We start from the raw sequence: 13,501 nt of genomic DNA, 5'->3' as shown, positions 1-13,501 counted from the left end.
AAGCTTAGAATGGATATCACTAGTTTTAGCCAATTGGAAGGTGAATCATTATATGAGGCATGGGAAAGGTTTAGAGATTTGCTTCGGAAATGTCCACATCATGGACTGCCGGAGTGGTTAATCATACAAACCTTCTATAATGGTTTAGTTTTTTCTACTAAAACTATGATCGATGCAGCTGCAGGTGGAGCTTTAATGGGTAAAACACCCCAATAAACTCATAATTTGATAGAAGAAATGGCAGCAAATAACTACCAATGGGCCAATGAGAGAGGTAATACAAGACGTCACGCAGGTATGATCGAAATGGACACTCTCAATATGTTGAGTGCTCAAATGAATAATGTGATGAAATTGCTAAGTAGACAAGGTGGAGTTGGTCCAAGTTCATCTAATGCACATGTAGCATGCTGTTCTGTATGTGGAGGTGAACATGATACTAATGAGTGTGTTGATTCTGAACAGGTACAATTCGTCAATAATTACAATCGTAATGCTCAAAATAACCCCTACTCAAATACTTACAATCCGGGGTGGAGAAATCATCCAAACTTTGGATGGAAAGATCAAGGCAATCAACAAAGGCCAACCAATCCGCCGGGATTTCAACCAAGGCAACCACAGGCTGAAACTAAACCAAGTTGGGAGATCGCGGTGGAAAAACTTGCTAAGGTGACTTCGGACAGATTTGAACGAGTAGAAGGGAGACTGGATCAACTCACTACAATGTACAGGAATGTGGAGGTTCAAATTGGTCAAATTGCCAATGTGATCAACAATAGAAACCCTGGTGAATTACCAAGTAAAACCGAAGTGAATCCGAGAGAGCATGTCAATGCAATCATTCTTAGAAGCGGTAAAACGGTTGAGGGATTCGATTTTGAAAATTCAGGTGGTGAAAAAGACAAGAAGCAAGCAATTGAAGGGGAGCAAGAAAGTCAAAATGATCATGTTATCATTGATATTGATGCACTTCACCCCAAATTAAATTCTAATGTGACACCTTTTCCTCACAGGTTGAAGAAAGATGGACAGGATCGGGAGTTTGAAAATTTCTTCAAAATGTTTAAACAATTGCACATTAACATTCCTTTCATTGATGCTATAACACAGATTCCCTCTTATGCACGTTTCTTGAAAGACATCATGTCAAAGAAGAGAAAAATTGTAGATAATGAGATGATAGCATTAACGGAAGAGTGTAGTGCATTGATTAAGAATAAACTCCCTCCTAAATTGAAAGATCCGGGAAGTTTTTCTATTCCTTGCACTATTGGTCAATTGCATTTTTCTAATGCTTTATGTGATTTAGGTGCAAGTGTGTCACTTATGCCGTTATCGGTTGCCCGGAGATTGGGACTTCAAGAGCTAAAAGCTACCAATATTACATTGCAATTGGCGGATCGGTCAATCACACGTCCCATGGGTATTTTGGAAAATGTGCTCATAAAGGTAAGACAATCTATAATACCTGTGGATTTTGTTGTCTTAGATATTGAAGAAGATGTGAGAATGCCAATTATTCTAGGACGACCGTTTTTAGCCACTGCACGAACTATAATTGATGTAGAAAAAGGTAAGCTTATATTACGGGTTAATGGTGAGGAATTGGAATTCAATTTGGATAATAAAGAAGGGAGTATAGAGCCTACTGCTCTTGTGTCTAATATGCCATATGATGAAAAGGTTAACCAAGAAAGGACCGAAGAAGTTAAATTTATAAATGTCCTTGGTACTAACTTTCATGGTGTAGGAACAAAGGAGGAGAAGATAAGGATGGAAGTTGGCTTAATAAATTCTCCATTACATGAAGAAAATGGTGAAAAGTTGAGCCAATTCAGAAAAGACAAGCAAAATCCACTCCAAGGTGAAGTTGAGCCTCTCTATGACAAGTCTAATATTCCTCCTTGGCATTTGAGGAAATTGGACTATGAAGATCAATGCATGGTTCACCACATGATGGATTGGTTCGGGAGTTTCGACCCATGGGGAGAAAATCTCTCTCTAATGCTCTAAAGTGATTCAACTTTTTCAGTCGAGCCAACGACTATAAACAAAAGCGCTAATTGGGAGGCAACCCAATATTTAGGTTATATTTGTTAACTTGGTGTGATTTTGTGGTTTGAATCAATGTTTTAGCTAAATTGTTGTTTTTGTAATGTAGGGTTGGCAATTGAAGGCAAGGAGGACCAATTGAGTACAAAAAAGGCGAACTTTGATCAAACAACTCAACCCCTCGATTTGCGTTAAAGGTGTTTTTGATTCATTATAAAGGGGTAAAATGCATGTTTTTAATGTTTTACATTTGTTCCAATCATTAAAATTGGCAAACAAATGATCTATGATGCATTTTGAGTCATTGGGGTACCTTTTGTAATTTTTCAAAAGTTGAAATTCTGCTAAAAATCGAAGCAGAAAACGCGTTTTCCAATAAAACGCGACTAAAGGTCGCGTTTCTGAGAATCGCGTTTTCAATTCTGCGCCTGCAGAATAGAAAACGCGCCTTTAAAACGCGACTTAAAGTCGCGTTTTTGAGGAAGTCGCGTTTTCTCGCCTGAGCAAAACTGGAAAACGCGACACATATAAACGCGACTTTAAGTCGCGTTTTAATACGTAACCGCGTTTTCAATTCTGCGAGATTTGTGCAGAAAACGCGTCTTTAAAAACGCGCGTTGAAGGCGCGTTTTTAGTCGCGTTTTAGGTTCACTTTTCTGCTTCAAAAACGCGATTTCCAGAACATTTCTTCACTTTTCCATTTTTCCAGCCGCGTTTTTCCTTTTTCCTTCTACCCAACTCACAAATCTTCATTTTTACTCCATAATCGTCTAAGCCGAATTGAAGATCATTTGGGCATTCATCCACCGCCCAATCGTGATGCAGAGGATGACGATGATGCCGAGGGGGATGACTGACTTGGCACACTGCAGAAGCTATCTTTAGTTGATGAACTTGCTTGCCTAATTATCTTAACTTGTGGAACTTAAGATGTTTAACTTCATTTTATTTTTCTGTTTTCTATGTGGTAGGTACTTGTATTTTGACAGTGGTTCGTGATTAGTGGCTGATAAGGATCTCAGCCATTGACTTGGGGAGTACTTCTTTCTTTTCTTTTCTACTTTTGTTTATTTCCTTCCCTACACATTGAGGACAATGTGTAATTTAAGTGTGGGGGAGAAATATGTGTGGTACTTGTGATTTTAGTTGTTTTTGATATAATTCTTGTGCTTAAATTATGTTTCTTGTGGTTGCTGGCAGGGAGTTTTAGTCCACTTTTAAGGGAAGACTCTGTCAAAATTTTTCCAAAACCTTATACATATATATGTTATTAACTATAATAAATAAATAAAATTTTGTCACTTATCCTTTTGAAATAAATATATACGGTTTTGATACTTCTTTTCTCATGAAATTTGGAAATGATTTTTATGTGATTATAATTTTTACATCTATAGGAAAGTATATCTAGTAAAGTGGAGAAAATTATGCCTACATTTTGTATATTTGATGAAAATTCTTCTTTTTATCTAATTTTATAAGATAAGAAATTAATATGGTTAATAAGTGTCATACTCTTCTCATGATTACTCTTAGAGGGAATTTTATTATATATATATATATTGAAAAAAAAAAAGGGGTTATTCTACTCCAATGATTCTCATACCGAGTAACCGGGGGTTGGCATCTACAAATGTCGACATTCGCGTAAAAAGGTACTTGAATTAAGAGTATGCAAAGCAACTTGAGTATGTGAAATGTTGAGTAACCGGGGATCTGCATCTAAAAATGTTGATCTTCGCGTCAAAAGGCATTTTTCACAACTTAAGTAATATTTAACCCTTAAAATATATAAAAAAATAATAATAATAATAATAAATAAATAAAAAGTAAATTAAATCCCTCTTTAAGAAAAATAAGAAGTTGATCATGAGATTAGTTAGCATCTTTATTGACTATAGGAGTTGCTTGCTTGCGAAATTGGATAAAAATAAGAAGTTGAGTTGAATTGGTAAAATTATGGTATACTTGGCTCTTCTTTGCTTGATATTATGAGTACTTGAACTTAATGGAAAGATCACATAAGGGTTATTTACCTTGATTCAAGGAAATGGAGTTGAAATACTACATATGTTTATTTTCAATTTTTTTGGATCATTGATGGTTAGAATTTTATATTGCTTGAGGACAAGCAATGATTCAAGTGTGGGGGTATTTGATAAGAGTTTATTTTACGTATTTTTAAGTGCATTTTATTAGTTAATTTTGAGTTGATTATTTAGTTTTATAAATAAAATAAAGAGGTTTTTGGTAAAATTATATATTTTTGGTAAAAGTGGATAATATTGCATTTCTATTGATTTTAATGGTAAAAACTTCATTTTTATGCAGGAATGATGATTCAATCACCAAAGGATGTCAAATGAGGTAAAAAATAGAGATTTGGTGATGAATTCAAGTGGCAACAAGAAGAATGAAGTGAAAAACGTTCAAGTGAGGAAATGCAATACAAGTCAGTTTTGACACTCTTCAGTATTTTGACCATATCTGGAGCTAAACTTATCGGATTGAGGTGATCTTTATACCATTTTAAAGCTAAGAAATAGACCTACAATTCGTATGAAGACATCGAAATCCATTTCTGCCATCTTCATGGGAAAAACGTTGGAATACAGAAGCTGCATTCTGTGGTCGGAAGTTAAAACAGAGGTTTGAACAGGTGAAAGTATTTCGATCATATCTCAGGCTACAAAGCTCCGATTTGGATGATTCTTGAAGCATTGGAAAGCTAACTCAAAGGGCTACAACTTTTGTGTTTTGCACAAAAGCTAGTTTGGCCTTTATCATGGAGAAAATCGCAGTTGAAATAAGGCCAGAATGAAAACGCGAGTAGACAAAACGCGAGTTTATGCCGCGTTTTGTGTAGGCGCGTTTTATAGCCGAAATTCTGCAATTTGACTCAGTCAATTCTCTTGTGTTCATACCACTTTCCAGCTATAAGATGCAAGGGAATTCGGTGCACATGCTTCTGCAATAAAAGAGAAGACCAAATGAGTGTGGACAAAAAGGAAACATCATATCTTTGACTTCTTTTTACAAAATCTGAGTGGAGGAAATTATGAAGTGAGAGGAATGGAATTTCTACCACCTTTTATGCAGAAACACAGGGGAGAAGCCTGGCATTACCATACGTAGCTAGTTTTCCTTCTTGCAACAAGTTTTCTCTCTAGTTAAGAGTTCTTAGAGAAGCATTTGGTTTTTCACTTGTAATCATATTGTGCAAGAACATAGCAGGAATTGGAGAGCTTCACCTTCAATTGGCTAAGCTTTCTTTTATCTTTCTTATACTTGTACTTTATGATGTTTTGCATTAATAAACTTGTGAGTTTGATTGTTAAATCATTCATGAGTAGCTAAACTCCTTCATCTAGGGAGTAGATGAAACTTATGGCTAAATAATACTAATTGAATGTGATTTACACTTGTTATATCTTGTCTTAACTTGTCTACTTGTGTAGCTGTTCTTACTTGTTATTGATTGATCACCAATAGCATGTTTATAGTGTTATTATTCAATGAGAATTGGTAATAACAATTGAAACACATGAGTAGTGCTTGAGTTGTATGTTCATGAAAATAGAGATACACTTAGGTGGATTATTGAGCATTTCATGAAATAAAACGGAGTAGTAGTAGTATTTCACCATGAAAATAGGGAAATCTATATTGCTCTAAGCCATTTCATCATGAAAATGAGACTTGGTAATCTTGGAAATAAATCTCTGGTTAAGCAAGAATAATAGCAAGAAGTAAATCCATTCATTTGTGTAGTTTATGCCATAAGTGGAATCTACATCCCTAGAATCTTCATTAAGTGAAATTTCTCTATTTGCATTCAGTATTTGTTAAACTAGATTTGTATATCAGATTTGTAGATTACAGCATTAGACTTTCTCTGCTCAAAATTAATTGTAAGTCTAAATAATAGAGAGAACAAGGGCTTAGTAATTGTTTAAGTTGCTCCTCGTGGGATCGACCCGATACACATCTTGTACTACAATTGCGACCTGTATACTTGCAGTCCAACGGGTGTAAAATCGGAATTAAACTTGCATTGATACAAAAAGAACCCGTCAGAAACTACACAAAAGATTTCATAAGAGCTGTACCTACACAAGTGTTGTGCCACCTAAGATTATGGAGAAATTGAGAGAAATTGCCACTCAATCTTGAAAGTGTGAGCTTTCTATGACTAGTGAGACACTATTTGAAGTTAAGGAATTTGGAAAGTCCTACATAGCCAATCTTCAAGAGAGAACTTGTGAATGTGGAGCATTTTAAATTTCAGGAATTCCATGCAAGCATGCTGCTTTAGGAATTATATACAGAAGAGAGAATCTTGAGAAATATTGTGATCCACTGTTTACAATTGAGGTGTACCAGAGGACATATTCTGGAATGATAAATCCAGTTTCTGATGAGAGAAACTGGCCTGATATGCCTGAGGTGACCCTTGCTACACTATTACCACCCCCATTAAGAAGAGCACCAGGTAGACCAAAGAAGAATAGGAGGAGAGAAGCTGATGAGGATGCTTCTTTAGCTCAAATAGGAAGGTCCAAAGCTTTTAGGTGCTCATTGTGCCAATCTTATGGGCATAATAAGAGAACTTGTGAAAGAGTTCCAGTGAAAGCAAAGAAGGGAAGCAATGCTTCTAGCAGTCAGGTTATGCACATTGCCTATATGACCTTTGTTCATTATTTGCTTTGGTTAATGTGACATTCTAATTGATTTCATGATATCAAGTTCGTCAAAGAAGAGGGAAACCATGTAGAGGATTGGCTATACTTTGGGTACTACAATAGTTGTTGGATTCAAAATTTATTATGGCATTCACCATCAACTGTTACACTTTATATTTGAATGCAGGATCATGTTTCTGGAAATGTACCTGTTGTTTTCTCAAGTTAAGGTAGCAATCCTAATTGTTCAAATCAGGTATGTCTTATATTCATGTCCTTGTAAGTTGTATACTGCTATTAATTTATGGAGATACCTAAATGTTGGATACAATCAAGGAAAACACAAATTCTGTATCTGTTGGAGCTCAATTGGGTACCGGAACTCCATCTGCTACGGCTAATGTACAAAATCAATTCCAAGCTAGCCCAAGTGGAACAAAGAAGGTAACACTTTGTTCATTTCAATTTCATTTGACAGCCACATATATCTTTATATGCATATACACGTCTCTGGTATGATAAGAGCACCTTATGATTCATTTTTGTTAGAAAGGAAGACCAGGAAAGGCTAGAACCACAAGGACAAGAAACACTATTGAGAAAAGGATTGGTGGTACCCCCATTCATTCATGTATGCCTTTTTGGAGAAATTGCCCTTGTGGAAAGCAACACTGGAGCTTCTCAAACATCCAGAACTGTCACCATAGAAGTTGATGCAACTACTAACTCTGCCAATGTTAGTAGCTTCTTCAGCATGTGGTTTTAATGGCTGATCACTACATATCTAATTAGTAATTTATATAGTATTTTACTAAGCCTGTAATCAGTGGTATTGGTTTGAATCTTTTGTACATCAAATCTCATGATGGAATTGATACCATATAGGCACCTAGTCACCTAAGCTTAACACTCCTCACCATCCGGACAACTAATCTGAGATGGTGTTTTCGTGTTCAATGGATTGCTTGGCAAACTTAAATCTGTAACTGAAAGTAAGGTGCTATAGTTGCAACATTTACAATCCTAACCATCTGCAAAGCCTATTAAGATGTTTTTTTTTGCCTTGGATTGCTCATTACGGGTATTCAATCAACTTGAGTGTATGGCCTTGTTATTTAGCATATTTAAGACTTGTTTTAGTTTATTTTGTTTATAGTGCTTTGTACCACTTGCATATGCAATTGTATAAGTGGTTCTGGAATTTTTTTGTTTTGAAGCACGGTAGATAAACTCCTATTAAATATTGTAGATGAATTTAAATCCACCATATCTTGACCTTGTGGTTCTACCACTATATAATTACCAAGGCTCAAGTTTTGGTGGTACATTCTTACAATTTTATCCAATTTTTCTTCCTTTTTTATTGCCATTTTTCTTGCCCAAAAATTTTAACTCATTTTCTTGTAGGGTCAATGGGGCTAAACTTGGAATATAATTGTTTGACAAGACTGATTCATCATTTTTAAATTTACTTTTTATGACATGGACTTGATTTGTTACCAAATATGTCAATCAGGGGATGGGTAGTGTAATTTTTAATATTAGAAGGTATTTATGTGTAATTGTCAGAAACCTTGAGGGAGGTTTCTGAAATTATCCCAAAATGAAAACAAACCCAATCCCATAACTCAAAACCCTAGTTAAACAACAACAACAAATATGGTGTCTCATCATTACCTATTGTTTTATTCCTATTATTTTATTTTCTGCTCTCATTAAAAACCAATCCAAATTCCATTTCACATCCCATAAGTCTCTACCTTTATTTTCATCTTTCAAAGTTCTACCCAACTTCTATCATAGAATAATAACATTCTTTTTTAACTAAGGAGAATTGGCTATTAGGTTTTGCTATACACACACATGCATATACATACATACATGTATGTATGTAGGAATGTATGTATATGTGTGTGTGCATTTTCTATTTTAATCTGGGGAGTTTGGGTCTTATTTGGTGCTTTCAAACAATAATATCAAGACTAATTTCCTTATCATGAGTCAAAAGTTATTAGCTGTTTTCTCATTAGTCAAAAAAAGTTAACCAAAATGCAAAAAAATATGAAATGTTATATTATGAAGTTGACAATCAAATCATAAAAATCTATAGTATCTAAAGATACTATATTTTGGGATGATTTGCACGTGAAAAACTTCAGTATCTTTAAATACAATATTTTGGGATGATAAAATCACGTGCAAAGTACGTGAGGTGTTATTTTTCTAAAATCTAAACGGGAATAGAACAATGGATACATATTGGTGGCTGCCCCAATGGGGGATTGTAGTCCTTTGGTCGATGCTTGAGAGCTTGTGTGCTTGTTGGGATTGATGGCAAAAGCCTAACTAGACTCATTGTATAGCAATGCATTTTGGATTGGATCAAGATATTACAGGTTTAGCTCCTTGTTCAATTGAAACCTTAAGGTTGCTACAAGTGTGGAATAATTTAGCAAGCACCTATTACATTGCTACCGATGGACCGAAGACTTCTTCAACGTCTCAAATTCAAGGCAAGTATTCATGAACAGTTGTGGCAATTGGAAATTCAAGAAGTGTAAGACCCTGTAGGCAACCAGTAGGAAGGATCATTAACACTGGAGATTTAGGGTCTAAAGGACATGCACATAAGTCCAGAGATGACAATTTGATCCTGTTTCACAAGTCATAACCATCCATGGAAATGGAGGCAACAGTAATTGCACTTTCAAATTTAGGTCAGAAATATTGGCAAACATGCAAGCTTGCATAGGAGCAAGAAGAAAGATTTTTGTTTGTTTTCTATTGTTTTATATTTTTGTCCCTATTATTCTCATTGTGATCAGATAGACAGTACTAAAGTTACATGTTAAATACAATATATTACTTTTGCACTTGTGAAGAATCAATAGATTTTGTTAGCTAATTATCAATTAAGTATTGTCTGTATGAACTTTATAATGAGTTCAAGAATTGTAATCAATTTACCAAAAGATAAAACTGCAAAAGCCTCCTATTTATAACCACCATTTTAACTGTTTAATTTGAAATTCAGCATGTTGCAATACTGAATGACTAAATAAAGTGAAGAGTCTTTATTAGGTTTTCTTCTTCCTTGAGTAAAGGTACTTGAAACGATTTAATTTGCAGAATAAGGTTACAATAATCCAAGAAGTCAAGATAAATTGTCTGATGAGATTTACACAAATTAGAGGGTCCACTCACTAATTGGTTTGTGTGGAAAAGTTGTTTTGTAGTTGAGGAAATAGACATAAACTAGAATCCAGTGGATGATGAATTTCTAACTTTTTTATGGCTAAATTATTTTGTACATTTAAAGAATTTAGTAAGAATTAGAATGTGCAGCATTTGCAGTTAAATGTTTACTACTAAAAAAGAATGTAATTGGTAACATATATTCTTGTGCTTTATAAATTCTCTGATATTTCATGTACATTATAGATATAGAGAATCAAAAACAATATATGTGATGATATATACTTGAGAGTTATATAAAATTCTCATTATTTTTGGCTTGTATGCAAATGTAACGTCTACCAAACTAGCATATAATTATATCACTACTTTCGGAGGTCCGGTTTACATCCCCTCCCATTTTTTTAATAATTAATAAAATCTTGAAATGGCATTTCTCCCCAATTTACAAGTTTTACCTTTATACATATTTAATCACAGCACTCTACACAACGTTTTTGGTCTGCAAATGCTTCTATTAGCTTTGTTGCCAAACTTAGCCACAGTCTATATGTGAGGCCAGAATCTTCTATCAAGTAGTACAACCATGGAGAAGTTTTGGACTTAAAATCTAACCATTTCCTTTCTTATAGAATTGAATAGCTTGTTTGAACATGATCAAGCTCCAAGATGGGAATTAGGGTGCAATAATTGTGCAAGTAGCTATCTTTGTGAGCCTAAAAATGAGTTCAGAACTATATTCAATTTAGCAAAAGATACAACTGCAATAGCCCCCTAATAACTACCATTTCAACTTCAAATTTCAAATTCAGAAAGTTGTACTATTGAATGACAAGCTAAGGTACTAAGCAAAGGGTCTTCATGTGAGTAGCATATTTGAATTTCTCTAGAAAACAATAACAACAATTTAATTTGTATATTAAGGCCAAAATAGTCAAAAAAGAATCGAGATTAATTGTCCAACAAGAATTACATAAATTATAGGATATACATAAAATAATAAAGTAATAGTCCACTTATAAATCATTTGTTTGAAGAAAGTTGTTTTATTGTTGAGAAAATGTATACATGTTAGAATCTAGTGGATGACAAAGTTCAACCTTTTCATATTCAAATTTAACAAACTAGTAAGAATTAGAGTCTAAAAAGTTCTTTTAAGTAAAAAAATGTAGCTAGTGAAATATGTTAATACTTCATAAAAATGCCTTATGCTTTTCCTATACAAATGTAACGGCTTAGATACATCATAGGTGATGAAATAGATTTGAAAGTCATATAAAATTCTCTTTATTTATGGCCATTTTATAAATATAATGTCAAACTATCTACCACTAAAAAAAAAAAAAAAGTCACGCCACTGTGGACATCACTTTCAGTCTGTATACAAAACAAAAAATGTAACATTACTCTATAGTCAACACAGGGACGGAACTGCAGAAACCTCTTTATAAACAACATAGTCCTAAGATACTTTTTTTTTAAATTCTTATTTATCAGGGAAGGGGTGTGATTTAAGAAATAGGGAGAGAGGAAAAGAGATTTGAATCCAAGATCTCTATATCCTATAGCTGTAACATACTTAAATCTCAACAACTTCCTTCAATGAATTTCTACAATGGCAGAGGTTTTTACTTGATAAGCATATGAAAAAACCGGGTAAAGAGATGGTGTCTCCAATAGCACGTTTTCTATTTCTAAGCACACGTAACAACTTCTCAAACTGCTCGATCATTGAAATAAGTACTCACAATGATAGGCAAATATCATTCACACCAAGAAAAGCATACTTCAAATGTTCAGGTAAAAGTTTAAGCTCAAGAACCGGAACTTATTCAAAAGATGTCGGGGGAAGAATTTTACTTCTACTAGGATTCTCATACAAGTTACCCCTACGATATGGTACTTAAGCATCCAAAAGCTTGGCATCTTGGTAGAGTTCCTGATTCTCAAAATCATCAAAACTTGGAAAAGTCAAGCAAGCCTCAAGAGGATCGGCTAATAAGTTAAACAGGTTAGCCCCTTGAGTAACATTATCCACAGCATCGATTCTATAAAAATGATTACAAAAAGCAAGAAACTTTTCAAGTTGAGACAAGTTAAACTCAATTTCCTCCCCAGCCACTTGAAATTTTAAGCTAATATTGCTTCACATCTATGATGGCACATATAGTAGTTAAGAAAGGTCTATCAAGGATAATAGACATTTAAATGAATAAAATTTACAAATATAATGAAAATTTTCACTCTTTAATGAGCACATTCTCAAGAATACCTAAAGGATATTTTAACAAATCTACCAACTACCTGCAAAGTAATAGAAATAGGTATCAAGTCATGCATACTCAATTTACATGACACAGACAGAGAAATTTAAAAAAAAAAACACTTGCACCTAGGTACATAAAACTTTAGAAAAATGCAAATTACCAATGGTATAAGGTATTGAAAAGCTACTAGATCCCTAAGTTTACAAGATAGTTTATTTTGAATTATGGTACTACACTCATTAATTAATGCAATAGTTTCAAATTTCCCTATCTTATACTTCTTAGACATGATTTCTTTCAAGAATTAAGTATAAGATGGAATTTGAGTAATAGTTTCATAAAATGGAATGTTGATATTCAACTATTTAAAAATTTATATGAATTTATCAAACTCACTATCCCTTCTAGCATGTTTGAATCTTGGAGGAAAAGAAACATATGTAACATTCATATGCACATTATCAATATTCAAATTAGATTGCATATTTGCATCATCCATATCTACAACACCGAAATACTTCTCAAACCCTTCCATACTCTCAGGACACTCCTGGTCTTGTTTTTCCTTCTCACTCTTCTCTATCTTCAGTTGCACTAGCTCAACTAATTACTGACCACGTCTAAGGGTATATCCTTCATGTGTTCTTTAGGATTGATCTCAGTTTTACTAGGTAAGTCCCAATGATTCCTAGGGTTAATTGAGTTGGCTATTTGACTAATTTACATTTCCATGCTACTATTCATATTCACGAGTTGGTCCATTATACTCTCTTCCTGTTCAAACCTCTTCTTAATCTTCTCCAACTTGTCCATGGTATGATAGCTAACTTTTCTAAAATAATTTTCCAAACATATTTAGCATCGAATAGGGCAAGCTTACTTTAGAAACTTGTTTGATATTTCCTTTTATTTTTTCTATTATATTGTTAAGTTTCCTTTCCAGAGTTAAGATGGTTTTCAACTTTTTTTTGGATGAATTGATTGGATTATTGGTGTTATTCTTTAAGCAAGTTATTTTATACTTTTATAATACTTATTTATAATTAATTGGCAATTTATTGTGAACTATTTAAGGTATTAGATTATGAACAAAAATTGTAATTCAATACTACTTGATAAAAAGCATATGCATGGGTTGTAGACTCATGAAAGTAGAGATATATTTTTGTGGTTTTAAACAATTGCTTCATATAACTTATTGAACTTGTAGTAATTATACATCATCAAAGTAGATATTGTGCTATATAGATATGGTGAGTATACTGGCAAAAGCATCTATTATATACACTAGGAAGTTACAAA

At 33.8% G+C, this 13,501-nt stretch overlaps 1 non-coding gene across 1 annotated transcript; it reads right to left on the bottom strand.

The window, feature by feature from the left end:
- LOC113769685 lies at nt 1–107 on the bottom strand. The gene has a single exon (XR_003468233.1). It is a non-coding gene; the product is annotated as a small nucleolar RNA R71 (small nucleolar RNA).
- Nucleotides 108–13,501: the final 13,394 nt, after the last annotated feature.

Source organism: Coffea eugenioides, chromosome 4 (assembly GCF_003713205.1).
Source record: "Coffea eugenioides isolate CCC68of chromosome 4, Ceug_1.0, whole genome shotgun sequence".
In the NCBI taxonomy this organism is placed as follows: domain Eukaryota; kingdom Viridiplantae; phylum Streptophyta; class Magnoliopsida; order Gentianales; family Rubiaceae; genus Coffea; species Coffea eugenioides.
This window is presented reverse-complemented; position numbering and strand designations above follow the sequence as displayed.